General features: G+C 45.2%; 1 protein-coding gene across 2 annotated transcripts in view; it reads right to left on the minus strand.

Annotated features, from left to right (window-relative positions):
* The window catches only part of PRKACB (protein kinase cAMP-activated catalytic subunit beta), an 87,184-nt gene that overhangs the window by 49,498 nt on the left and 19,974 nt on the right, over nucleotides 1-17,712 (minus strand). The gene's annotated exons all lie outside the window — the stretch shown is intronic.

The raw sequence follows: 17,712 nt of genomic DNA on the forward strand, positions 1-17,712 counted from the left end.
TTGCCAGCACGAACGGCCTGCCACTGCAGCCTTTTTGTTGTCGCAAACAGCCTGTCGTCGCAGCCTCTTTCCTGGCACAAATGACCTGCAGCTGTAGCTGCAGCTTCTTTGCCAGCACGAACAGCCTGCAGCCGCTGCCTCTTTGCCGGTGTGAACGGCCTGCAGCTGCTGCCTCTTTGCTGGCATGAATGGCCTGCAGCCGCAGCCTCTTTGCAGGCACAAGCTCCCCCAGTCCCGTTTTGGGCCTGGAAAGCCTTCTGAACCAACCTGGAAGCCAGAATGGGGCGTGGGGGGGCCTTGCACGGGGCCCCCACGCCCAGTTTTGGCTTCCAGGTCAGTGCAGGAAGCCTTCCAGGCCCAAAATGGGGTGTGGGAGTGCACACACGAACCCCCAAAATGCAATTCGAGCACCCTTTGCGCATGCTCAGAAGAGACCCGAAGACCAGCTGGTTGGTGGGAGGCGCGTGCACATGCGTGGTAGAGCTGGGCTGGGGTGATGGCTGGTAAACACGCAGAGCGGGCTCTCCTTGACACCTGTGGCACGCGTGCCATGGGTTCGCTATCATGGTTCTAAAGCATATAACTAAGTAGATTAGTGCAGATAAAAATCTCAAGTGTCATGAATTTAATAATCCCTTGTTTTCTAAAAGCAGGGTGGAGGCAGAATTTTATATGACTAAAATTAAGACTACTTTTCTATTATAGGAGTGGAAATTTTCTCTTTATGCTAATTGCAACTTTTTAAAAAAACAACAACCCTGAACCTAGCTGTCTTGAACCAAATTATCTAATCTTTCTTTTCCATAAATAGAAAGGCTGAGAATTGACTGATTTCATGAAGCAACCTAATCTGCAATTTAAAAAAAATCCCAGGAATGCATAAACAGATTATAATAATCCATGCACAGTATAGCCAATGGTCTTCATAAATTCCAAATTAGGGGAAATATAATTAACATTCCATCCCAAGAATCTGGTTCATCAAAGTATCAATGCCTAAATAAGTAGAAACACACCAATTTCTTCATTTTTAAAAACTACCTAAGCAGAATCAACAAAACAATAATTTCAAAGTATGTATCAACATTGAAGCCAGATTCATTTTTACTATAAATAAATCCTAATCCTCTGTATGCTTCTATAATTAGCATATTACAAATTGGGAAATATTAGATTTATTCCAGTTTATTGTATACCTATTTACCATAGTGTCATACCATTTCCTCAAATTTGAGAAAGACTTTTGATAATCATTTAAAAAAAACTTGACTTCTGTACTGTAGAGCAATGAACTATATGCAATTCCTGCTCCTAAATACCATGGAAGTTACACACCTGTGTTTACAACATCAAACTAAATACTGAAGAAGCTAATAGGCATCCTTAATAAGTATGTCTCTTTTTAATTACACTGCAAATACTTCCATTAATAATTATTCAAGCAGAAGGATTAAACTAATTCATTTTTATCCGATATATAAATGTTACTAGATATCCCTTTTGAAATCAAGAATTCAAGTTGCTCTATTTAGATGGCTTTTCTTTTGCATCTAAATTAAGCTAATATGGCTGCTACATTATTATGAGAATAAATCTTCTCCCAAGTTTGGAAGTTCACCTTTATTAAAGGATTTGTTGTTAGTTGCGAAGTCGTGTCTGACCCATTGCGACCCCATGGACAACATTCCTCCAGGCCTTCCTATCCTCTACCATCCTCTGGAGTCCATTTAAGCTCACACCTACTGCTTCAGTGACTCCATCCAGCCACCTCATTCTCTGTCGTCCTGTTCTTCTTTTGCCCTCAATCTTTCCCAGCATTAGTTTCTTCTCCAGTGAGTCCTTCCTTCTCATTAGGTGGCCAAAGTATTTCAGTTTCATCTTCAGGATCTGGCTTTCTAAAGAGCAGTCAGGGTTGATCTCTAGGACTGACTTGTTTGTTCGCCTTGCAGTCCAAGGGACTCGCAGGAGTCTTCTCCAGCACCAGAGTTCAAAGGCCTCAATTCTTTGGTGCTCAGTCTTTCTTATGGTCCAACCTTCACAGCCATACATTGCAGCTTGGAAAACCATAGCCTTGACTATACACACTTTTATTGTCAGGGTGATGTCTCTGCTTTTTAGTACGCTGTCTAGATTTGCCATAGCTTTCCTCCCCAGGAGCAAGCGTGTTTTAATTTCTTGGCTGCAGCCCCATCTGCGGTAATCTTGGAGCCCAGGAAAATAAAATCTGTCACTACCTCCATTTTTTCCTCATCTATCTGCCAGGAATTAAGAGGGCCGGATGCCATGATCTTAGTTTTCTTAATGTTGAGTTTCAAGCCAACTTTTGCACTCTTCTCCTTCACCCTCATCAAGAGGCTATTTAGTTCCTCTTCGCTTTCTGCCATTAGAGTGGTATCATCTGCATATCTGAGGTTGTTGATATTTCTCCCGGCAATCTTAATTCCAACTTTTGATTCATCCAGCCCCGCTTTTCTCATGATGTGCTCTGCATAAGTTAAATAGTATACAGCTTTGCTGGACTCCTTTCCCAATTTTGAACCAATCAGTGGTTCCATGTCCAGTTCTCACTGCTGCTTCTTGACCCGCATACTGGTTTCTCAAGAGACAAATAAGATGGTCTGGTATGCCCATCTCTTTAACAATTTGCCACAATTTGTTATGATCCACACAATCAAAGGCTTTAGCATAGTCAATGAAGCAGAAGTAAATGTTTTTCTGGAACTCCCTAGCTTTCTCCATGATCCAGTGTATGTTGGCAATTTGATCTCTAGTTCCTCTGCCTCTTCAAAATTCTGCCTGTACTTCTGGTAGTTCTCGATCCACATACTGCTGGAGCCTAGCTTGTAGGAATTTAGGAGCCTAGCTTGTAAGATTTTCTTTTTTCTTACTGTCCATGGGGTTTTCATGGCAAAGATACTGGAGTGGGTTGCCATTTCCTTCTCCAGTGGATCACGTTTTGTCAGAACTCTCTGCTATGGGTGTTCATCTTGGGTGTCCCTGCACGGCATAGCTCATAGCTTCATTGAGCTACGCAAGCCCCTTCGCCATGACAAGGCAGTAATCCATGAAGGGGTATGAAAGGATACCAATCCTCTAATAATATAGATTATTGGTAGTTATAATAACATTTTATTCTCTTTTAAATATTAACAGGTATTCATTTGGAGAATATAAACCTGAATAAAATTCCATATACTGAGAATTAATGTAGTTATACCTCTGGAAATTGTCACTGAAATCTCTTGTAAGCATTATGCTATTTGTTTCAATGCTAAACTAATGGTTTATCAGTATCCTCCCATCCCATTTGTTGGCTTAATATACTTTAATAAATTTCAGTACACAATAAATATAATTCATTGAACTCTTATGTTCCCAAATATGCTTTTTATTATTTTTAAAAACTTTCTACAACATTAACTTTCTTTTTTTCCTCTTCTAAAGGGTGCAATTGCTTTATCATGTATAGATAGGGTAGGGTGGGGTAGGGTAGGGTAGGTGGGGTAGGTAGGGTAGGGGTATGGTAGGGTAGGGTAGGGTAGAGTAGGGTAGAGTAGAATAGAATAGAATAGAATAGAATAGAATAGAATAGAATAGAATAGAACAGAACAGAACAGAACAGAACAGAACAGAACAGAATTCTTGATTGGTCAAATATGATTGCACACGCAAGGAATTTGTCTCCGGTGCATAAATTCTTTCAATGCAACCAAAATATCTCACATTTGCCAATCCTATATTTATTTGATCACAGGGTATTGTATCTGACATCTCTGTATTTATAACTATGTAATTGCTTCAAAAACCAACTCAGTCAGAATTTCTGAGATCTACATTCTGCATTCCTGCTCCATAGCCTATACATTTCTTTCTATACATCTTGGCTGGATCTTTGCTCTAGAGAATCTGTAGGAAACTGTTGTTTTAGGTGCTGAAACAAGTATTTGATGGCAAATCCCTGAACCAGTTTAACCTGGTAGATAAATATACTTTCTCTTGAAATGAGCTAATAGTTTCCGATCTGGCTTGCAGCAATCTCTCCAATCTCAGCTTTATCAATTTTGCCTCCAGGAAACAGACTAAGCAGAGTTTGACTCAGACCTACAAAATAATAGATCTAAACTTTTAACACTACCACTATAGAGACCATGCTGTTACTCTTTATGCCATCGGTAAATATCTTCACATCATCCTTTCCACCCACACAGAAAGGCATTCCTATTAGCAAAGTCTGACATCTAACCTTAAAGGCGATGATGGGGACGTTGTTCAATATCTGCAAACAGGAATGCCTGTGAATATGCTCAGATACAGAGGTTGAAGACAGTTGCACACATTCTGTTCAGTTGTTTCCTATGCCATTTCTCCATAGCAACATGTAATTGCTCATCCTCGACAAGACAATTTCAAAACATGTATTTTTATGGCATGCTTGTCATTCGTTCCACTCCAATTCTTCTTTGTAGGTTATAGCTCTTTTCATATACTTTTCATATACTACATTCTTTACTAAATTTCTTACTAAATTTGTGTTTAATTCTTCATTCTTTCACCTTTCTCTTGATATTAGCATTTTAAAAATATTTAATATTGACTTTTGAAACAATTCAGAAATCACCTGTTAGTGAGCTCCTGTTACTTGTCCCAGCTTCTGCCAACCTAGCAGTTCGAAAGCACGTAAAAAATGCAAGTAGAAAAATAGGGACCACTTCTGATGGAAAGGTAACAGCGTCCATGCGCCTTTGGCATTTAATCATGCTGGCCACATGACCATGGAGATGTCTTCAGACAACTCTGGCTCTTCGGCTTTGAAACGGAAATAAGCACTGCCCCTAGAGTTGGGAATGACTAGCACGTATGTGCAAGGGAACCTTTACCTTTAGCATCGGTCAGCTCTCTCAAATAAACCAGATAGGAAGCACAAGGAAACACATTAGTCCAATTAGACTAACCGCCATCCAACACCGCAGGGAGACGGAACCGATGCGTTGGTTCCGTCCCAGGCGCCTGATGGACCCGGAGAGGTTCCGGACGGAGCTTGGGCCACTTCCTGAGGGTCTGGCTCACGGCACGTCTGAGGAACTTGTTGCGGCCTGGGAACGGGCCGCGGCGGGGGCCTTAGACCGTGTCGTGCCTTTGCGGCCTCTGACCCGGCGCAGGTCCCAACCGGCTCCTTGGTTCTCCGAGGAGCTGAGGGGGATGAAGCGCCGGAGAAGACGCCTAGAGAGTTCCTGGAGGTCTAGCCGTTCAGAGGCTGATCGGACACTAGTGAAGTCCTATAATAGGGCTTACCTAGTGGCATTGAGGGAAGCGAGGCGTTGCTACGCCTCCTCCCTCATTGCGTCGGCAGATAACCGCCCAGCCGCCCTGTTTCGGGTGACTTGTTCCCTCCTTCACCAGGGGGAGCGGGATGACCCGTTGCAGGGACGTGCTGAGGAGTTTAACGGTTATCTATACGATAAAATCGTTCAGCTTCGGGACGGTTTGGACCAAAATTGCGGTGACTCAGGTGAGACGTCTGAGGGTGGTCTTGGTGACATTGTTTGGGATGAGTTTGACCCTGTGGCTCCTGAGGACATGGACAGGTTGTTGGGTAGGTTGAATGCCACCACGTGTTTACTGGACCCGTGCCTCCTGGCTGGTGCTGGCCACTCAGGAGGTGACACGAGGCTGGCTCAGGCGATTACGAGTGCTTCTTTGGTGGAGGTGTCTTTCCGGCCGCCTTGAAAGAGGTGGTGGTGAGGCCCTCCTCAAGAAGCCTTCCTGGACCCGGCTGTTTTAGGTAATTATCGTCCGGTCTCCAACCTTCGCGGCGAAGGTTGTAGAAATATGGTGGCATATCAGTTTCCCTGCACCTGGATGAAACTGTCTATCTAGACCCGTTCAGTCCGGTTTCCGGCCGGTTACAGCACGGAGCGGCTTTGGTCGCGTTGGTGGATGATCTCTGGAGGGCCAGGGATAAGGGTTGTTCCTCTGCCCTGGTCCTATTAGACCTCTCAGCGGCTTTCGATACCATCGACCATGGTATCCTGCTGCGCCGGTTGGAGGGATTGGGAGTGGGAGGCACCGTTTATCGGTGGTTCTCCTCCTATCTCTCCGATCGGTCGCAGACGGTGTTGACAGGGGGGCAGAGGTCGGCTCCGAGGCGCCTCACTTGTGGGGTGCCGCAGGGGTCGGTTCTCTCGCCCCTTCTGTTCAACATCTATATGAAGCCGCTGGGTGAGATCATCAGTGGCTTCGGTGTGAGGTACCAGCTGTACGCGGATGACACCCAGCTGTACTTTTCCACACCGGGCCACCCCAACGAAGCTATCGAAGTGCTGTCCCGGTGTCTGGAAGCCGTACGGGTCTGGATGGGGAGAAACAGGCTCAAGCTCAATCCCTCCAAGACAGAGTGGCTGTGGATGCCGGCATCCCGGTACAGTCAGCTGAGTCCACGGCTGACTGTTGGAGGCGAGTCATTGGCCCCGATGGAGAGGGTGCGCAACTTGGGCGTCCTCCTGGATGAACGGCTGTCTCTGGAAGATCATTTGATGGCCGTCTCCAGGAGAGCGTTCTACCAGGTTCGCCTGGTGCGCCAGTTCGCCCTTTCTGAACCGGGATGCCTATGCACGGTCACTCACGCCCTCGTGACGTCTCGCCTGGATTACTGCAATGCTCTCTACATGGGGCTCTCCTTGAAGGGCATCCGGAGGCTGCAGTTAGTCCAGAATGCGGCTGCGTGGGTGATAGAGGGAGCCCCTCGTGGCTCCCGTGTGACACCTATCCTGCGCAGCCTGCACTGGCTACCTGTGGCCTTCCGGGTGCGCTTCAAGGTCTTGGTAACCACCTTTAAAGCGCTCCATGGCATAGGGCCGGGTTATTTACGGGACCGCCTACTGCTACCGAATACCTCTCACCGACCCGTGCGCTCTCACAGAGAGGGACTCCTCAGGGTGCCGTCAGCGAGGCAGTGTCGTCTGGCGACGCCCAGGGGAAGGGCCTTCTCTGTGGGGGCTCCCACCCTCTGGAACGAACTACCCCCAGGACTTCGTCAACTTCCGGACCTCTGAACCTTCCGTCGCGAGCTTAAAACACACTTATTCATCTGCGCAGGACTGGATTAGATTTTAAATTTATTGGTTTTAAATGGGTTTTATTTTTTTATATTGTTTTTAAACATTCGGCCTTTTAGAATAAGTTTCTTAATTGTTATTTTAATCCGTATTTATGTGTTTTTATTTGCCTGGGAACCGCCCTGAGTCCTTCGGGAGATAGGGCGGTATATAAATACGATTAATAAATAAATAAATAAATAAATAATTCTACTTTATTGTAAGGCAACATTAATAAAATCCTGCAAGTCTGAAGGCATAAACTTCCCACAGCCACTTTTAATTGCTTAAGCAATTAGGCCTAGTCTTTCCTAAATTTGAGAGAACACTGAAGAAGTGGATTATATGGACTCCTTTCAGTTGGGATTCAGACCTGGGTATGGGCTTGAAAGGCCATTGGTTACACTTATGGATAACCTCTGGAGCTGGTGTGGTAATGGTACATCTATTCTTGTTCTTGAACCCTCAGCAGCATTCATATACTTCTGGATCAGTTTTGGGGATTACAAATGGGTGGCAATGTGCTGTATTAATTTTCTTTCTTTCTTTAGGACTGGTCAGTCATGATAATGGTACAGAAGTCAATCCACAGCCCCTGCTTTGAGGAACAAGTGGCAGCTGTGGTTAGGAAGGCTCGTATGCAGTTTTGTGTTGGGCTGTAATTACACCTGTTCCTGGATCAAGAAACTTTGTTCACAATCACTCACGCATTAGTCACCTTTCAAATGCATTACTGCAATGTGCTTTACATGAAGCTCCATGTGAAGAACATCCAGAAGCTGCAGCTGATTCAAAATGTAATGCTGCAGCTAGTTATCCACAGTTCTCAATCAGTGCACATTACATTTCTGCTCCACAAGATTCATTTAAGTTCTCAGTTAAGTTCAAGGTGCTGGTTGCTTATAAAGTCCTTTATGACATGAGACCAGATTATTTGGGACTGCGTCTCCTAGATTGTGTTTACTTATTCCAGCAGATCTGGCACTAGAGGTATGCTTGGATCCTGTCTGTTAAGGTGAGCTATATAGTGGGATTCAGGATGAGAGGCATTTCTATTCTTTGGAACATCATTCTGCTAAAGTTCAGATTAGATCCAATTGTGGTGGCATTTCATAAAGCTCTGAAAATTGGTGCTATAACTGGCCATGGGAGTTTGGATGTATGACAGAGCCTATGGGATGGTTGTGATTTTTTAACCTTGTTGCTAATTTCTGTTTATGGTTTGATAGCATGTTCTTTTAACTGGTGTCCGAGTTATAATGTTGAGATAAATGGCCACATACATTTATTAATATAAATAAATAAAGTCTAAAGATTCCCAAATTACAAAACCTGCATCTAGGCCTCAACATCTTCCAGATTACTGGAACAGGACTTCAACAAAATTATTGGCATGATCCAGGGTGACAATATGCAATTCAATATTGTAAGCTGTGAACAAAATGATATTCAATGGCTTCAAGCAGATCTTAAAAGACTGAGTCTTCCATCACTCCTCAAGAGTGAAGTCACCAAGATAAACCCTCTTCTCCCATAATCATTAATTGAGCTAATTCATTATGGAAAGAGTGGAAGCACTGTAAGAAAGTGTGCCTCCAATATCCTATCACAGAAGCCAAGGGAAAGAAAAAAATCATGCATATTGTCTAATTGCTCAAGTCAATGGAAACTAAAGTAGAGGTTTTCAAGACTCCTTATATGTTGCTGTAATGGGAGGAAGGAATAAACTTGAGGAAGAGGGAGAATAGCCACAACCAAGGCAATGGCTAGATAAGAGAAATCCGAGTCTAGCAAGAACTGTAACCCGAGAAAGTGTCTCAGATAAAACTGTTCCTATTCTCATGAAGCTAAAGGAAGGGAAGGGGGAAGTGCATTCAGATTTACAAAATTCTATTACTATAGGCTTACAATAAAAATAGTATTAGCCTACATGGTTTGACTTCCTATTCTTGTCTTCTTTGGAGGGTTGGAAATTGCTTCCTAACAATTCATAAATTAGAAACCAATAGTAAACACTGTAGATAGACCAATAGACAGAAACATTCTAGATAGACAAATGAGAAGTACTTCTTCTAACAAAGCACTATGTTTTCATTTGCAGGTTAATTTCTATTACTTTAACTGCTTAAGTTGGCAGAAAGAACAGGGCATGAACAGAAACAAATGATGCTCATTTTAATAGGTGGGGAAGAAGGCAGGGTCACCACCAATTCTGATGGCAGAAATCAGTGCTTGGCTGTCATCACCTAGACTCTAAATTTAGTACATATTCCCCTCTTTCAAAATAAGAATTATTATTATTACATCTAAAACAATGCACAGAGGGAAAGGTCAATATTTGGAAAATTGTTGTGAAGCAGTCTTTTAGTCCCACTGCAAAAACAAAAACCCCTTATGAATAAGTATTTCTCAGCACATTATATTATTTTTTAAACGTTTTACCACTTAAAACTGAAGCAAGTCTGATATTATGAATGCAGAACATTTCTTGAACCCATATTTCCTTGTTTCAACAAGCTACAGTGTTAAAGTGGATCAGCTGATTCACAAGTATAGAATAGAATAGAAGGGAACGTTGTCTTACCTGAACGTCCCTTCTTGGAGAGGGGAAAACGGCCGTCAGGACTGGGTAAAATCTCCTCGTTGCTGATTGGACCGAGTCTTAAAATTTGCTGTTTGTGGTCCCCGCCTCCTCCTCTTTCCCTCCAGCTTTTTCGGCGAGGAACCAACTGTAGGTCGTCGTGTTGAACTGAAATGAGAGAGAATTAGTGCCCTCCCACCCCTGGACCCCGATTAGACAGTCGCCTTGGGTGGGGCTGACGGCCGTTTTCCCCTCTCCAAGAAGGGACGTTCAGGTAAGACAACGTTCCCTTCTCCCTGTCGGGGAAAACGGCCGTCAGGACTGGGACATACCAAAGCCCCAATGTCTTACCGGGAGGGTTGAAGGCGTCTTGTCATAGCTGTTGGGACAAAACCGTCTGCAGGACGCGTCTGCCAAACGCTGCGTCAGCCGACGCATAAGAGTCCACCCGGTAATGTCGAATGAATGAAGAGGGAGTGGACCAGGTCGCTGCTCTGCAGATCTCGTCAATTGATGCCTGGGCGCCCCAAGCGGCAGAAGAGGCTGCACTTCTGGTCGAGTGTGCCGTAATATTATGCGGCACCGGAAGAGACTGACCCTCATATGCAGTGGCTATCGTTGCCCTGATCCACCTAGCCAGAACCGATTTGGTCACCTTCTGTCCCAGAGAAAGAGGTTGGAACGACACAAAGAGGGCCTCTGTTTTGCGGAAGGTCGATGTTCTATCAATGTAAATTTTCAATGCTCTCCATACGTCTAGAGTGTGCCACACCTTTTCCAAGTGGTGTTGCGGATTCGGACAGAAATTAGGCAGCACAATTTCTTGTGTCCTATGGAACTGACTGTTAACCTTCGGAATGAAGGTGGGATCTAGACGCAGCACCACTCTATCACTGAAGAAAGTGCAGAGGTCCTGATGAATAGATAAGGCCGACAGTTCCGAAATCCTGCGGGCTGAGGTGATGGCTATCAGAAAGGAAACCTTCAGCGATAGAAAACAGAGCGAGGCATCTCTAAGTGGTTCAAACGGTGTCTTGGTCAGAGTGTTGAGCACCGCATTCAATCGCCAAGATGGATAACGGTGAACCACCGGTGGGTTGACATTGTTAGCACCCCGAAAGAATTGTTGAATGAGAGGTTCTTTTGAGAGAGATATGAGAGAACCACATCTCAGGACTGAGGAAAGCGCCGCTGCTTGTCTTTTGAGTGTATTTGTCGCCAACCCTGAATCTAGCCCTCGCTGCAGAAAGGCCAGAATGTCTAAGACAGAAGCCGAGGAAGCTACTATCCCTTGAGACGTACACCACCCCCCAAATGTGCGCCACGTGGCTTCGTAGATTCTTTTGGTAGAGTCTCGGCGGGAAGCTAGCATTGTGGGGATGACCTGAACTGGAACCTTTGCGCTAGCTAAGACGCTCCGCTCAATCTCCACACGGCTAGGCGTAGCCATTGCGGTTCGGGATGTCGAACTGGACCCTGGCAGAGGGACACCTGGTTTTCCGGAATCCTCCACGGTTCTCGAATTGACAGAGTCATCAGGTCTGCAAACCAGGGTCTCCTGGGCCAGAAGGGAGCGACCAGTATTAATTCCGATTTCTCTGAGAGGAGCTTCCGTATTACTCTGGGGATAAGTGGAATTGGTGGAAAGGCATACAGAAGGCCCGGAGGCCATCTGCTGCGTAGGGCGTCTACTGATTCCGCTCCCCGAGAAGGGAACCTCGAAAAGAACTGAGGCACTTGATTGTTGGTCTCGGAGGAGAACAAGTCCACCACCGGGAGCCCGAAACGGGACGACAACTCCTGGAAGTTCTCCGGGGATAAGGACCATTCCGACTGATCGATAGTCTGACGGCTGAGGGAGTCCGCTGTGCAATTGTCCGTCCCCGCGATATGTTCCGCTCTTATTGAGCGTAGATGGGATTCGACCTAATGACCTAGGGTAAACGTTTCCGTCATCAACGAGCGAGAGTGAGTGCCTCCCCATCTGTTTATGTGCGCCTTCGCTGTCATGTTGTCCGTGAGGATAAGGACATTCCCGTCCCGGATGAGGTCCTTGAAGGCCATGAGGGCCAGACGGATGGCACGTAGCTCCAGAAAGTTGATGCCGTGGCGAATCTCCTCTGGTGACCACTTGCCCTGAGCTAGGTGTTGGTCGAGATGGGCCCCCCATCCAGACAGACTGGCGTCGGTGGTGATGACCACTCTCACTGGTTCCCTGAAGACCGATCCTCTGGCCACTGTCTCTGGAGTCCACCATGCCAAAGAGTCGACCACCTCCCGTGGAAGAGTCACCCGTCGTCTGGAAAGGCAGGATCGGCTCCTCTGGTGTGGCAAAAGGAACCACTGCAGAGGCCGACTGTGGAGGCGAGACCATGGAATAATATCGTATGACGATACCATCTTTCCTAGGAGCTGGGCAAGTTGGTCTAAAGGGACCAACTGAGACGACATAGAGATACTAGCTAACTCCGTTAAACTAACCTGCCGTTCCGCCGACAGGAAGACCATTGACTTCTGTGAATCTATCTGAGCCCCTAGGTGGACGATGGTGGTAGAAGGGCAAAGATGACTCTTATCCCAATTGATTGAAAACCCGTGTGATTGTAATGTCTCTAAGGTAAGGGAGATATCCCTGTAGGCTCTTTCCTGAGATGTTGACAGAATGAGAATATCATCTAGGTAGGCCTGGAGCCTAACTGGAATACCCCGGATGTGGGCCATCAGTGCCGCCATTACCTTAGTGAAGACCCTGGGGGCTGAAGACAACCCGAAGGGTAATGCCCTGTATTGATAGTGAGTGCCTTTGAAGCAGAACCGGAGGAATTTACAGTGCTCTCGTCTAATGGGAATGTGTAGGTAGGCTTCCGTTAAATCAATGGAAGCCATATAATCCCCCGGCCTTATGCACTCTAAGATGGAACGTAATGAGTGCATTTTAAAACGGCGGTACACAATGTATTTGTTCAGGGCTTTAAGGTCCAGAATAGCTCTCCAGCCCCCTGACGGTTTGCTTACGACGAAAAGCCTGGAGTAAAACCCCTGTTTTAGTTGATCCAAGGGAACATATTGAATGGCCCGGATAGCCAGAAGATGGTTGATTGCTGATTCCACGAGGGAAACGCTCGAGCTGCGGTTGGAAACCGGGCAAGGTAAGAAAACCGTCGGAGGGGTGGAGAGGAACTCTAGGGCCAGACCAAAACGGATGGTATCTAGGACCCATTGGTCTGAAGTGGACGAACCCCATTGGGAGGAGAAATAAGCTAGGCGGCCTCCAATGGGAAGATCCCCTATGGAATTATTTGAAACGGTTGAACGGTTTGCCCCGCCCCCCCTCTGAATGGTTTGCGGGCGGAGAATTTTGACCCTGTTCTAACCTGGTCGGCTTGTTGGGAGTTTCCTCTGTAAGGTGAGAATCGTTGTCTTCGAAACCCTGAACCTCCAAATTCCTGGCCACGAAAGGAAGAAGAGGAAGAGGAAGTCGTGGGACGAAAATAAGGCTGTTGACGTAGTTCCCCTCGTCGAGATAAAGAGGGCAACACCTTCTTCTTGTCCTTAGTTTCCACTAGAATCGGGTCCAGAGAAGCCCCAAACAAATGCGAGCCTGCATAAGGGGAGGACGCCAGGCGCCACTTATTTCTGGTATCCGCTTTCCAGTGTCGCAGCCATAGGAGCCGGCGGGACGTGATCGTAGATCCGATAGATTTGGCTGAAAACCGGGCTGCGTTCAGCGTCGAATCAGCCGAAAATTCTAAGGCCGCGATGACCTTGTTAAGATCCTGATGAGCCCTCACGTCTGAAGCTGATATGCGGCCCTGAAGCTGTTTGAGCCACATGATAGAAGCTCTATTGAAAAAGGAAGACGCTATGGAGGACTTGACGGCCCAGGCCGAGGCTTGATGGGACTTGACCAAGGACTGATCCGCCCTTTTGTCTTCCGGACGCAGAGCTTCATTCTCAGGACCCGTGACGTGTGAAGGCATTGTGAGGGCCACCACCGGAGCATCCACTGTGGGCACTTGTAAGATGTTTTCAAGATCAGGGGCACAGTTATAAAACTTTTTGTCCGTAGCCGAGGGGTTTGAACCTGAACCCGGATGAGCCCACTGACGCTGGACCACGTCCACAAACATCTTTGGCGCAGGAATGGATTCTGCCACCACTGTGGGTTCCACAAAGAGACTAGTAGAGGTGCTAGGTAGGGCTTGGGGATCTGCTACCGGAGCCTGAGTCGCACCCAGACCCGTGGTTGATAATGCTTTGAACAGAAGGGAACGAAACATATGGGGTTTGAAGAGCCCCACAAATGAAGGTTGATCCGGCCCGAGACCCTCATCCTCAGATAAGGCTTCTCCAGTCTCTTCTTCTTCTGATACTGAGGCCTGACTATCCTCCTCCGAGGATCTATCCCTCTGAGGTCTGAACATAGCTGAAGCTGACTGTGCAGGCTCCCTCTGTCCATCCCCCCTACGTGATTTGGAAGTTGAAGTAGCTGGTACATCTCGTTGGATGGATTGAGCTAACTCCTGGCGTATGGCCTGTCGGAGCATGAGCTCAAAGGATTCAGGAAGCTGAAATACTGGCAGCTGGGGCAATCTAGCTTCTGGTTGCTGACCAGGTGCACCTATAGGCACGTGTACAGCCTGGCCTGCTAGGGAGCCGGGATCCTGCTGAAGTTCCACCTCAGATAGAGTGCGGAACAAAGGGGCAGTCCCAGCCTGAGACATAGGAAGGGGAGAGGTCCTATCTGGGGACCAGGCCCCAGAACCCTGCATAGGCTGTGAAAGTTCTGGGGTAGGGGAAGTAGGAATGGTAACAAAATTCTGCTTCCCCCTCCCTCTAGGTGAAGGAGACCTGTGAGCCCTCTTGGAGGCCTTGGAAAAGGCCCTTTCGAGTGCCTTATGGCGCCTTTCCTCCGCCCTCGCTCCCCTGTTGGTTTTGGCCTTGGCCACCTTTCGGCTCCTAGGAGGGGAGACCTGAGGTGCTGACGATGGACCCTCTCCAGGGTCATCCCGGCTCAGGCCTTCTGGAGGCGAAGCCGGCCTGTTGTTACTGGCGTCCGCCATTTTGAATTTTTTCCCCCCGCCAATTTACGGCCGCTCCGGCCTACTTACAGTTTTGTTGAATCACAGGCCCCTGAGAATACTGCCGAAAGACCCGGCCACCCCTGCCCAGCTGGCAGGGCTCCTTTCTTGATCGCTGGGATGCAAGCGGCAAAATTCAAAAGGACTCTCAAAAGGACTGCCGTTCAAGCCGCCGCCGCTCGATCGCTCCCCCGATTGAGCTTCCACACGATCCACTCGCTTCCTGCTGCCTGTGTTGGAACGAGGAGGGCCGCTCGCCTCTCGGCTTCTGGCGCGGCTAGCAAGGCTCTCTGAGGCGTTCTGAAGTTGAAGAGAGCGAGAGCGAAATGGAGAGCCGAAATGGGGGCCGCCTATGGAGATCGCGTCGGGGACCTGCCCGTGAGCCTCTCCGCCTTCCCACTTTCAATCGCGGCACTCAGCGCGTCGGGGACTCGCCCGTGAGCGCTTCCCAGCTGTTTGGCTAGCCGGTAAAAAACCACGGCTGCCTTCAGTGGACTCGGGAGCCAGTTCCTTCTCACTGTACCAAAAAAATAATTAAAAATAAAAATAAAATGACCAAAAAAAAAGGAAAAAATAGTCCCAAAAGGGAAATTACTCAAACCGGAGAGGAGGGAATAAAGTAAAATTAAAACTAAAAATAAAAAACAAGTTATTACCAACCACAAGTTCTGCTATAGAACCTGAGGTAAATCCAAGCACGTTCGGTCCGTAAGCAACCGAGTCGAAAAAGCTGGAGGGAAAGAGGAGGAGGCGGGGACCACAAACAGCAAATTTTAAGACTCGGTCCAATCAGCAACGAGGAGATTTTACCCAGTCCTGACGGCCGTTTTCCCCGACAGGGAGAATAGAATTTTATTGGCCAAGTGTGATTGGACACACAAAGAATTTGTCTTGGTGCATATGCTCTCAGTGTACATAAAAGAAAAGATATGTTCATCAAGTAATTGGTTCAAAGTTTAAACTCTTAAATTCAAAATAACATATTTTCTCACTGCAAAAAGGCAGACACAATCAACTAAAAACAGTCACAGATTCATATTGTGAAAAAGCAGAAGATTGCAATAAAACCATTCTTTATTGTACATGTCAACTCAGAATTCTGCAACACAGATGGTTATGAACTGAACAAACAAAAAAGCCCAGTAAAAATGCAACTCTCTAATGATTTCCAAGTCAATCCCAGATTTCTAACATAAATCTGGGTTTTTAGATTGGTTCTGTGTTTTCCATTCAGAGCATACCTAATGGAATATAGATTTTCTTACGTTATAAAGATGAACCCAGGCTCATCATTGCAATTGTTCCTGATAGCATAAAATAAGTAATACTATATTGACATTTGAAGTGACTTCCCTCAATATTATAAGATTGATTTAATAAATGTTCCTGTTACAAATTATAGATCAATTATTGCTGGAATCCAGATAGGCCAGAATTTTTTCAATGAGCTTGTTTTATAGAATTTAGGGAGTCTTTTTATTAGTTGTTCCCCAAATCTCTTGAGCCATCAATATTTGGGTAGCAGTTTTTCCCCATGGATTTTAAGTACATATATAATCACTTAGCTCTCTTTGTGTGTAAAACATATAAATACAAATCTAAGAACATGCTAAAATGTCAATTTTCATCTTAAACAACATCCTCTTAAGATTGTTGTGTTTCAACAACAAAGGACCAAGTAGAATATTCTACAATAAAGTCCAAAATATAATTTGCTCATATATTAATTAAAATTAGATCTAATTTTCTAGATCTGCTACATTTAAATAAATACATACAGTACATATGGCACCAAGATAAAGAAGCCAATGCATATTGGTATATAACTAATATTATTTTACATCATATAATTTAACATATGAAAAAATGAAAGCAACTGTATATCTGTGCCCTTAAAATAAGTGCTACTTTGAATAATAGATCAAAGAATTTTGTATGACAGAAGCAGCTTTTTAAAAATCCCAACTTTTTTTTAATAAAAGATCTTGTCTGAAAATATGAGGGAACTCTTGATTGTTCCATGCAAGTTCACAGAAACATATATTTTATTTATTAATTAAATGTATATGCCTCCCCTCACACCAATAAGGCTACTCTGAGTGGCTGTAAGGTAACTTAATACTGAACATGCTAGTAAATATTTTAAAATTAGCAGACTGTGCATTTGTCAATATTAACTTAATTACTATATGGCAAAATAGGCAGCACATAAATTTTTAATAACAACAACAACAACAACAACAATACAATAGGAAGAAGAGAAAGAACTGGCAAAGATGGCAAAATATAAAGACCTACAAATAGAAATAGAATGACTATGGCAAAAGCAAGCAAATGTAATAGGGCCTTGGATACAATCGTAAAACAAATGAAGCACCACTTGAACACCATCAGCATTAACAAATTCACCATCAGTCAATTGCAAAAGGCAGTTTTACTTGGAACAGTTTACATCCTGCAACAATATCTGTAATACCATCAAACATCCACACTTGCCTATTCCAAGTTCTTGGAAAGGACTCAATAGGTAGACAAAAATTAGAGCATAGTAGTCTATCATTTGGAAAAGTCAGTCAATATTACATTTTCAGTTTGGTTTTATGAAGTTATGGAACTTCCCTATCCATTTTCCAGCCTCAGTCACTAAACACACCCTTGCTCACATATCCCAAACATGGTTAGCAACTTCATGATTGCAAATTATATATGTAGCATGCAGCAACAACAGACATCCAAAAATTTCTAGTACTTTTAGAAGAGATATTTTCAGTTCTAATGTCTTTATATATTAGCCATCTTCCTCCACATTCTATCAGCCTATGTACCTGAGGCCCCCTATCTATCTTCATCAGATGCCTTTCTTGGCTGTCTGATAACATCTGGCACATCTTATTCTCCTCTTTCATTTGTAGGTATGACAAGTTAATAATTTTATTCTAGCATTTTTTGCTTTAAA

The sequence above is a fragment of the Ahaetulla prasina genome, chromosome 3 (assembly GCF_028640845.1).
Source record: "Ahaetulla prasina isolate Xishuangbanna chromosome 3, ASM2864084v1, whole genome shotgun sequence".
Lineage (NCBI taxonomy): Eukaryota > Metazoa > Chordata > Lepidosauria > Squamata > Colubridae > Ahaetulla > Ahaetulla prasina.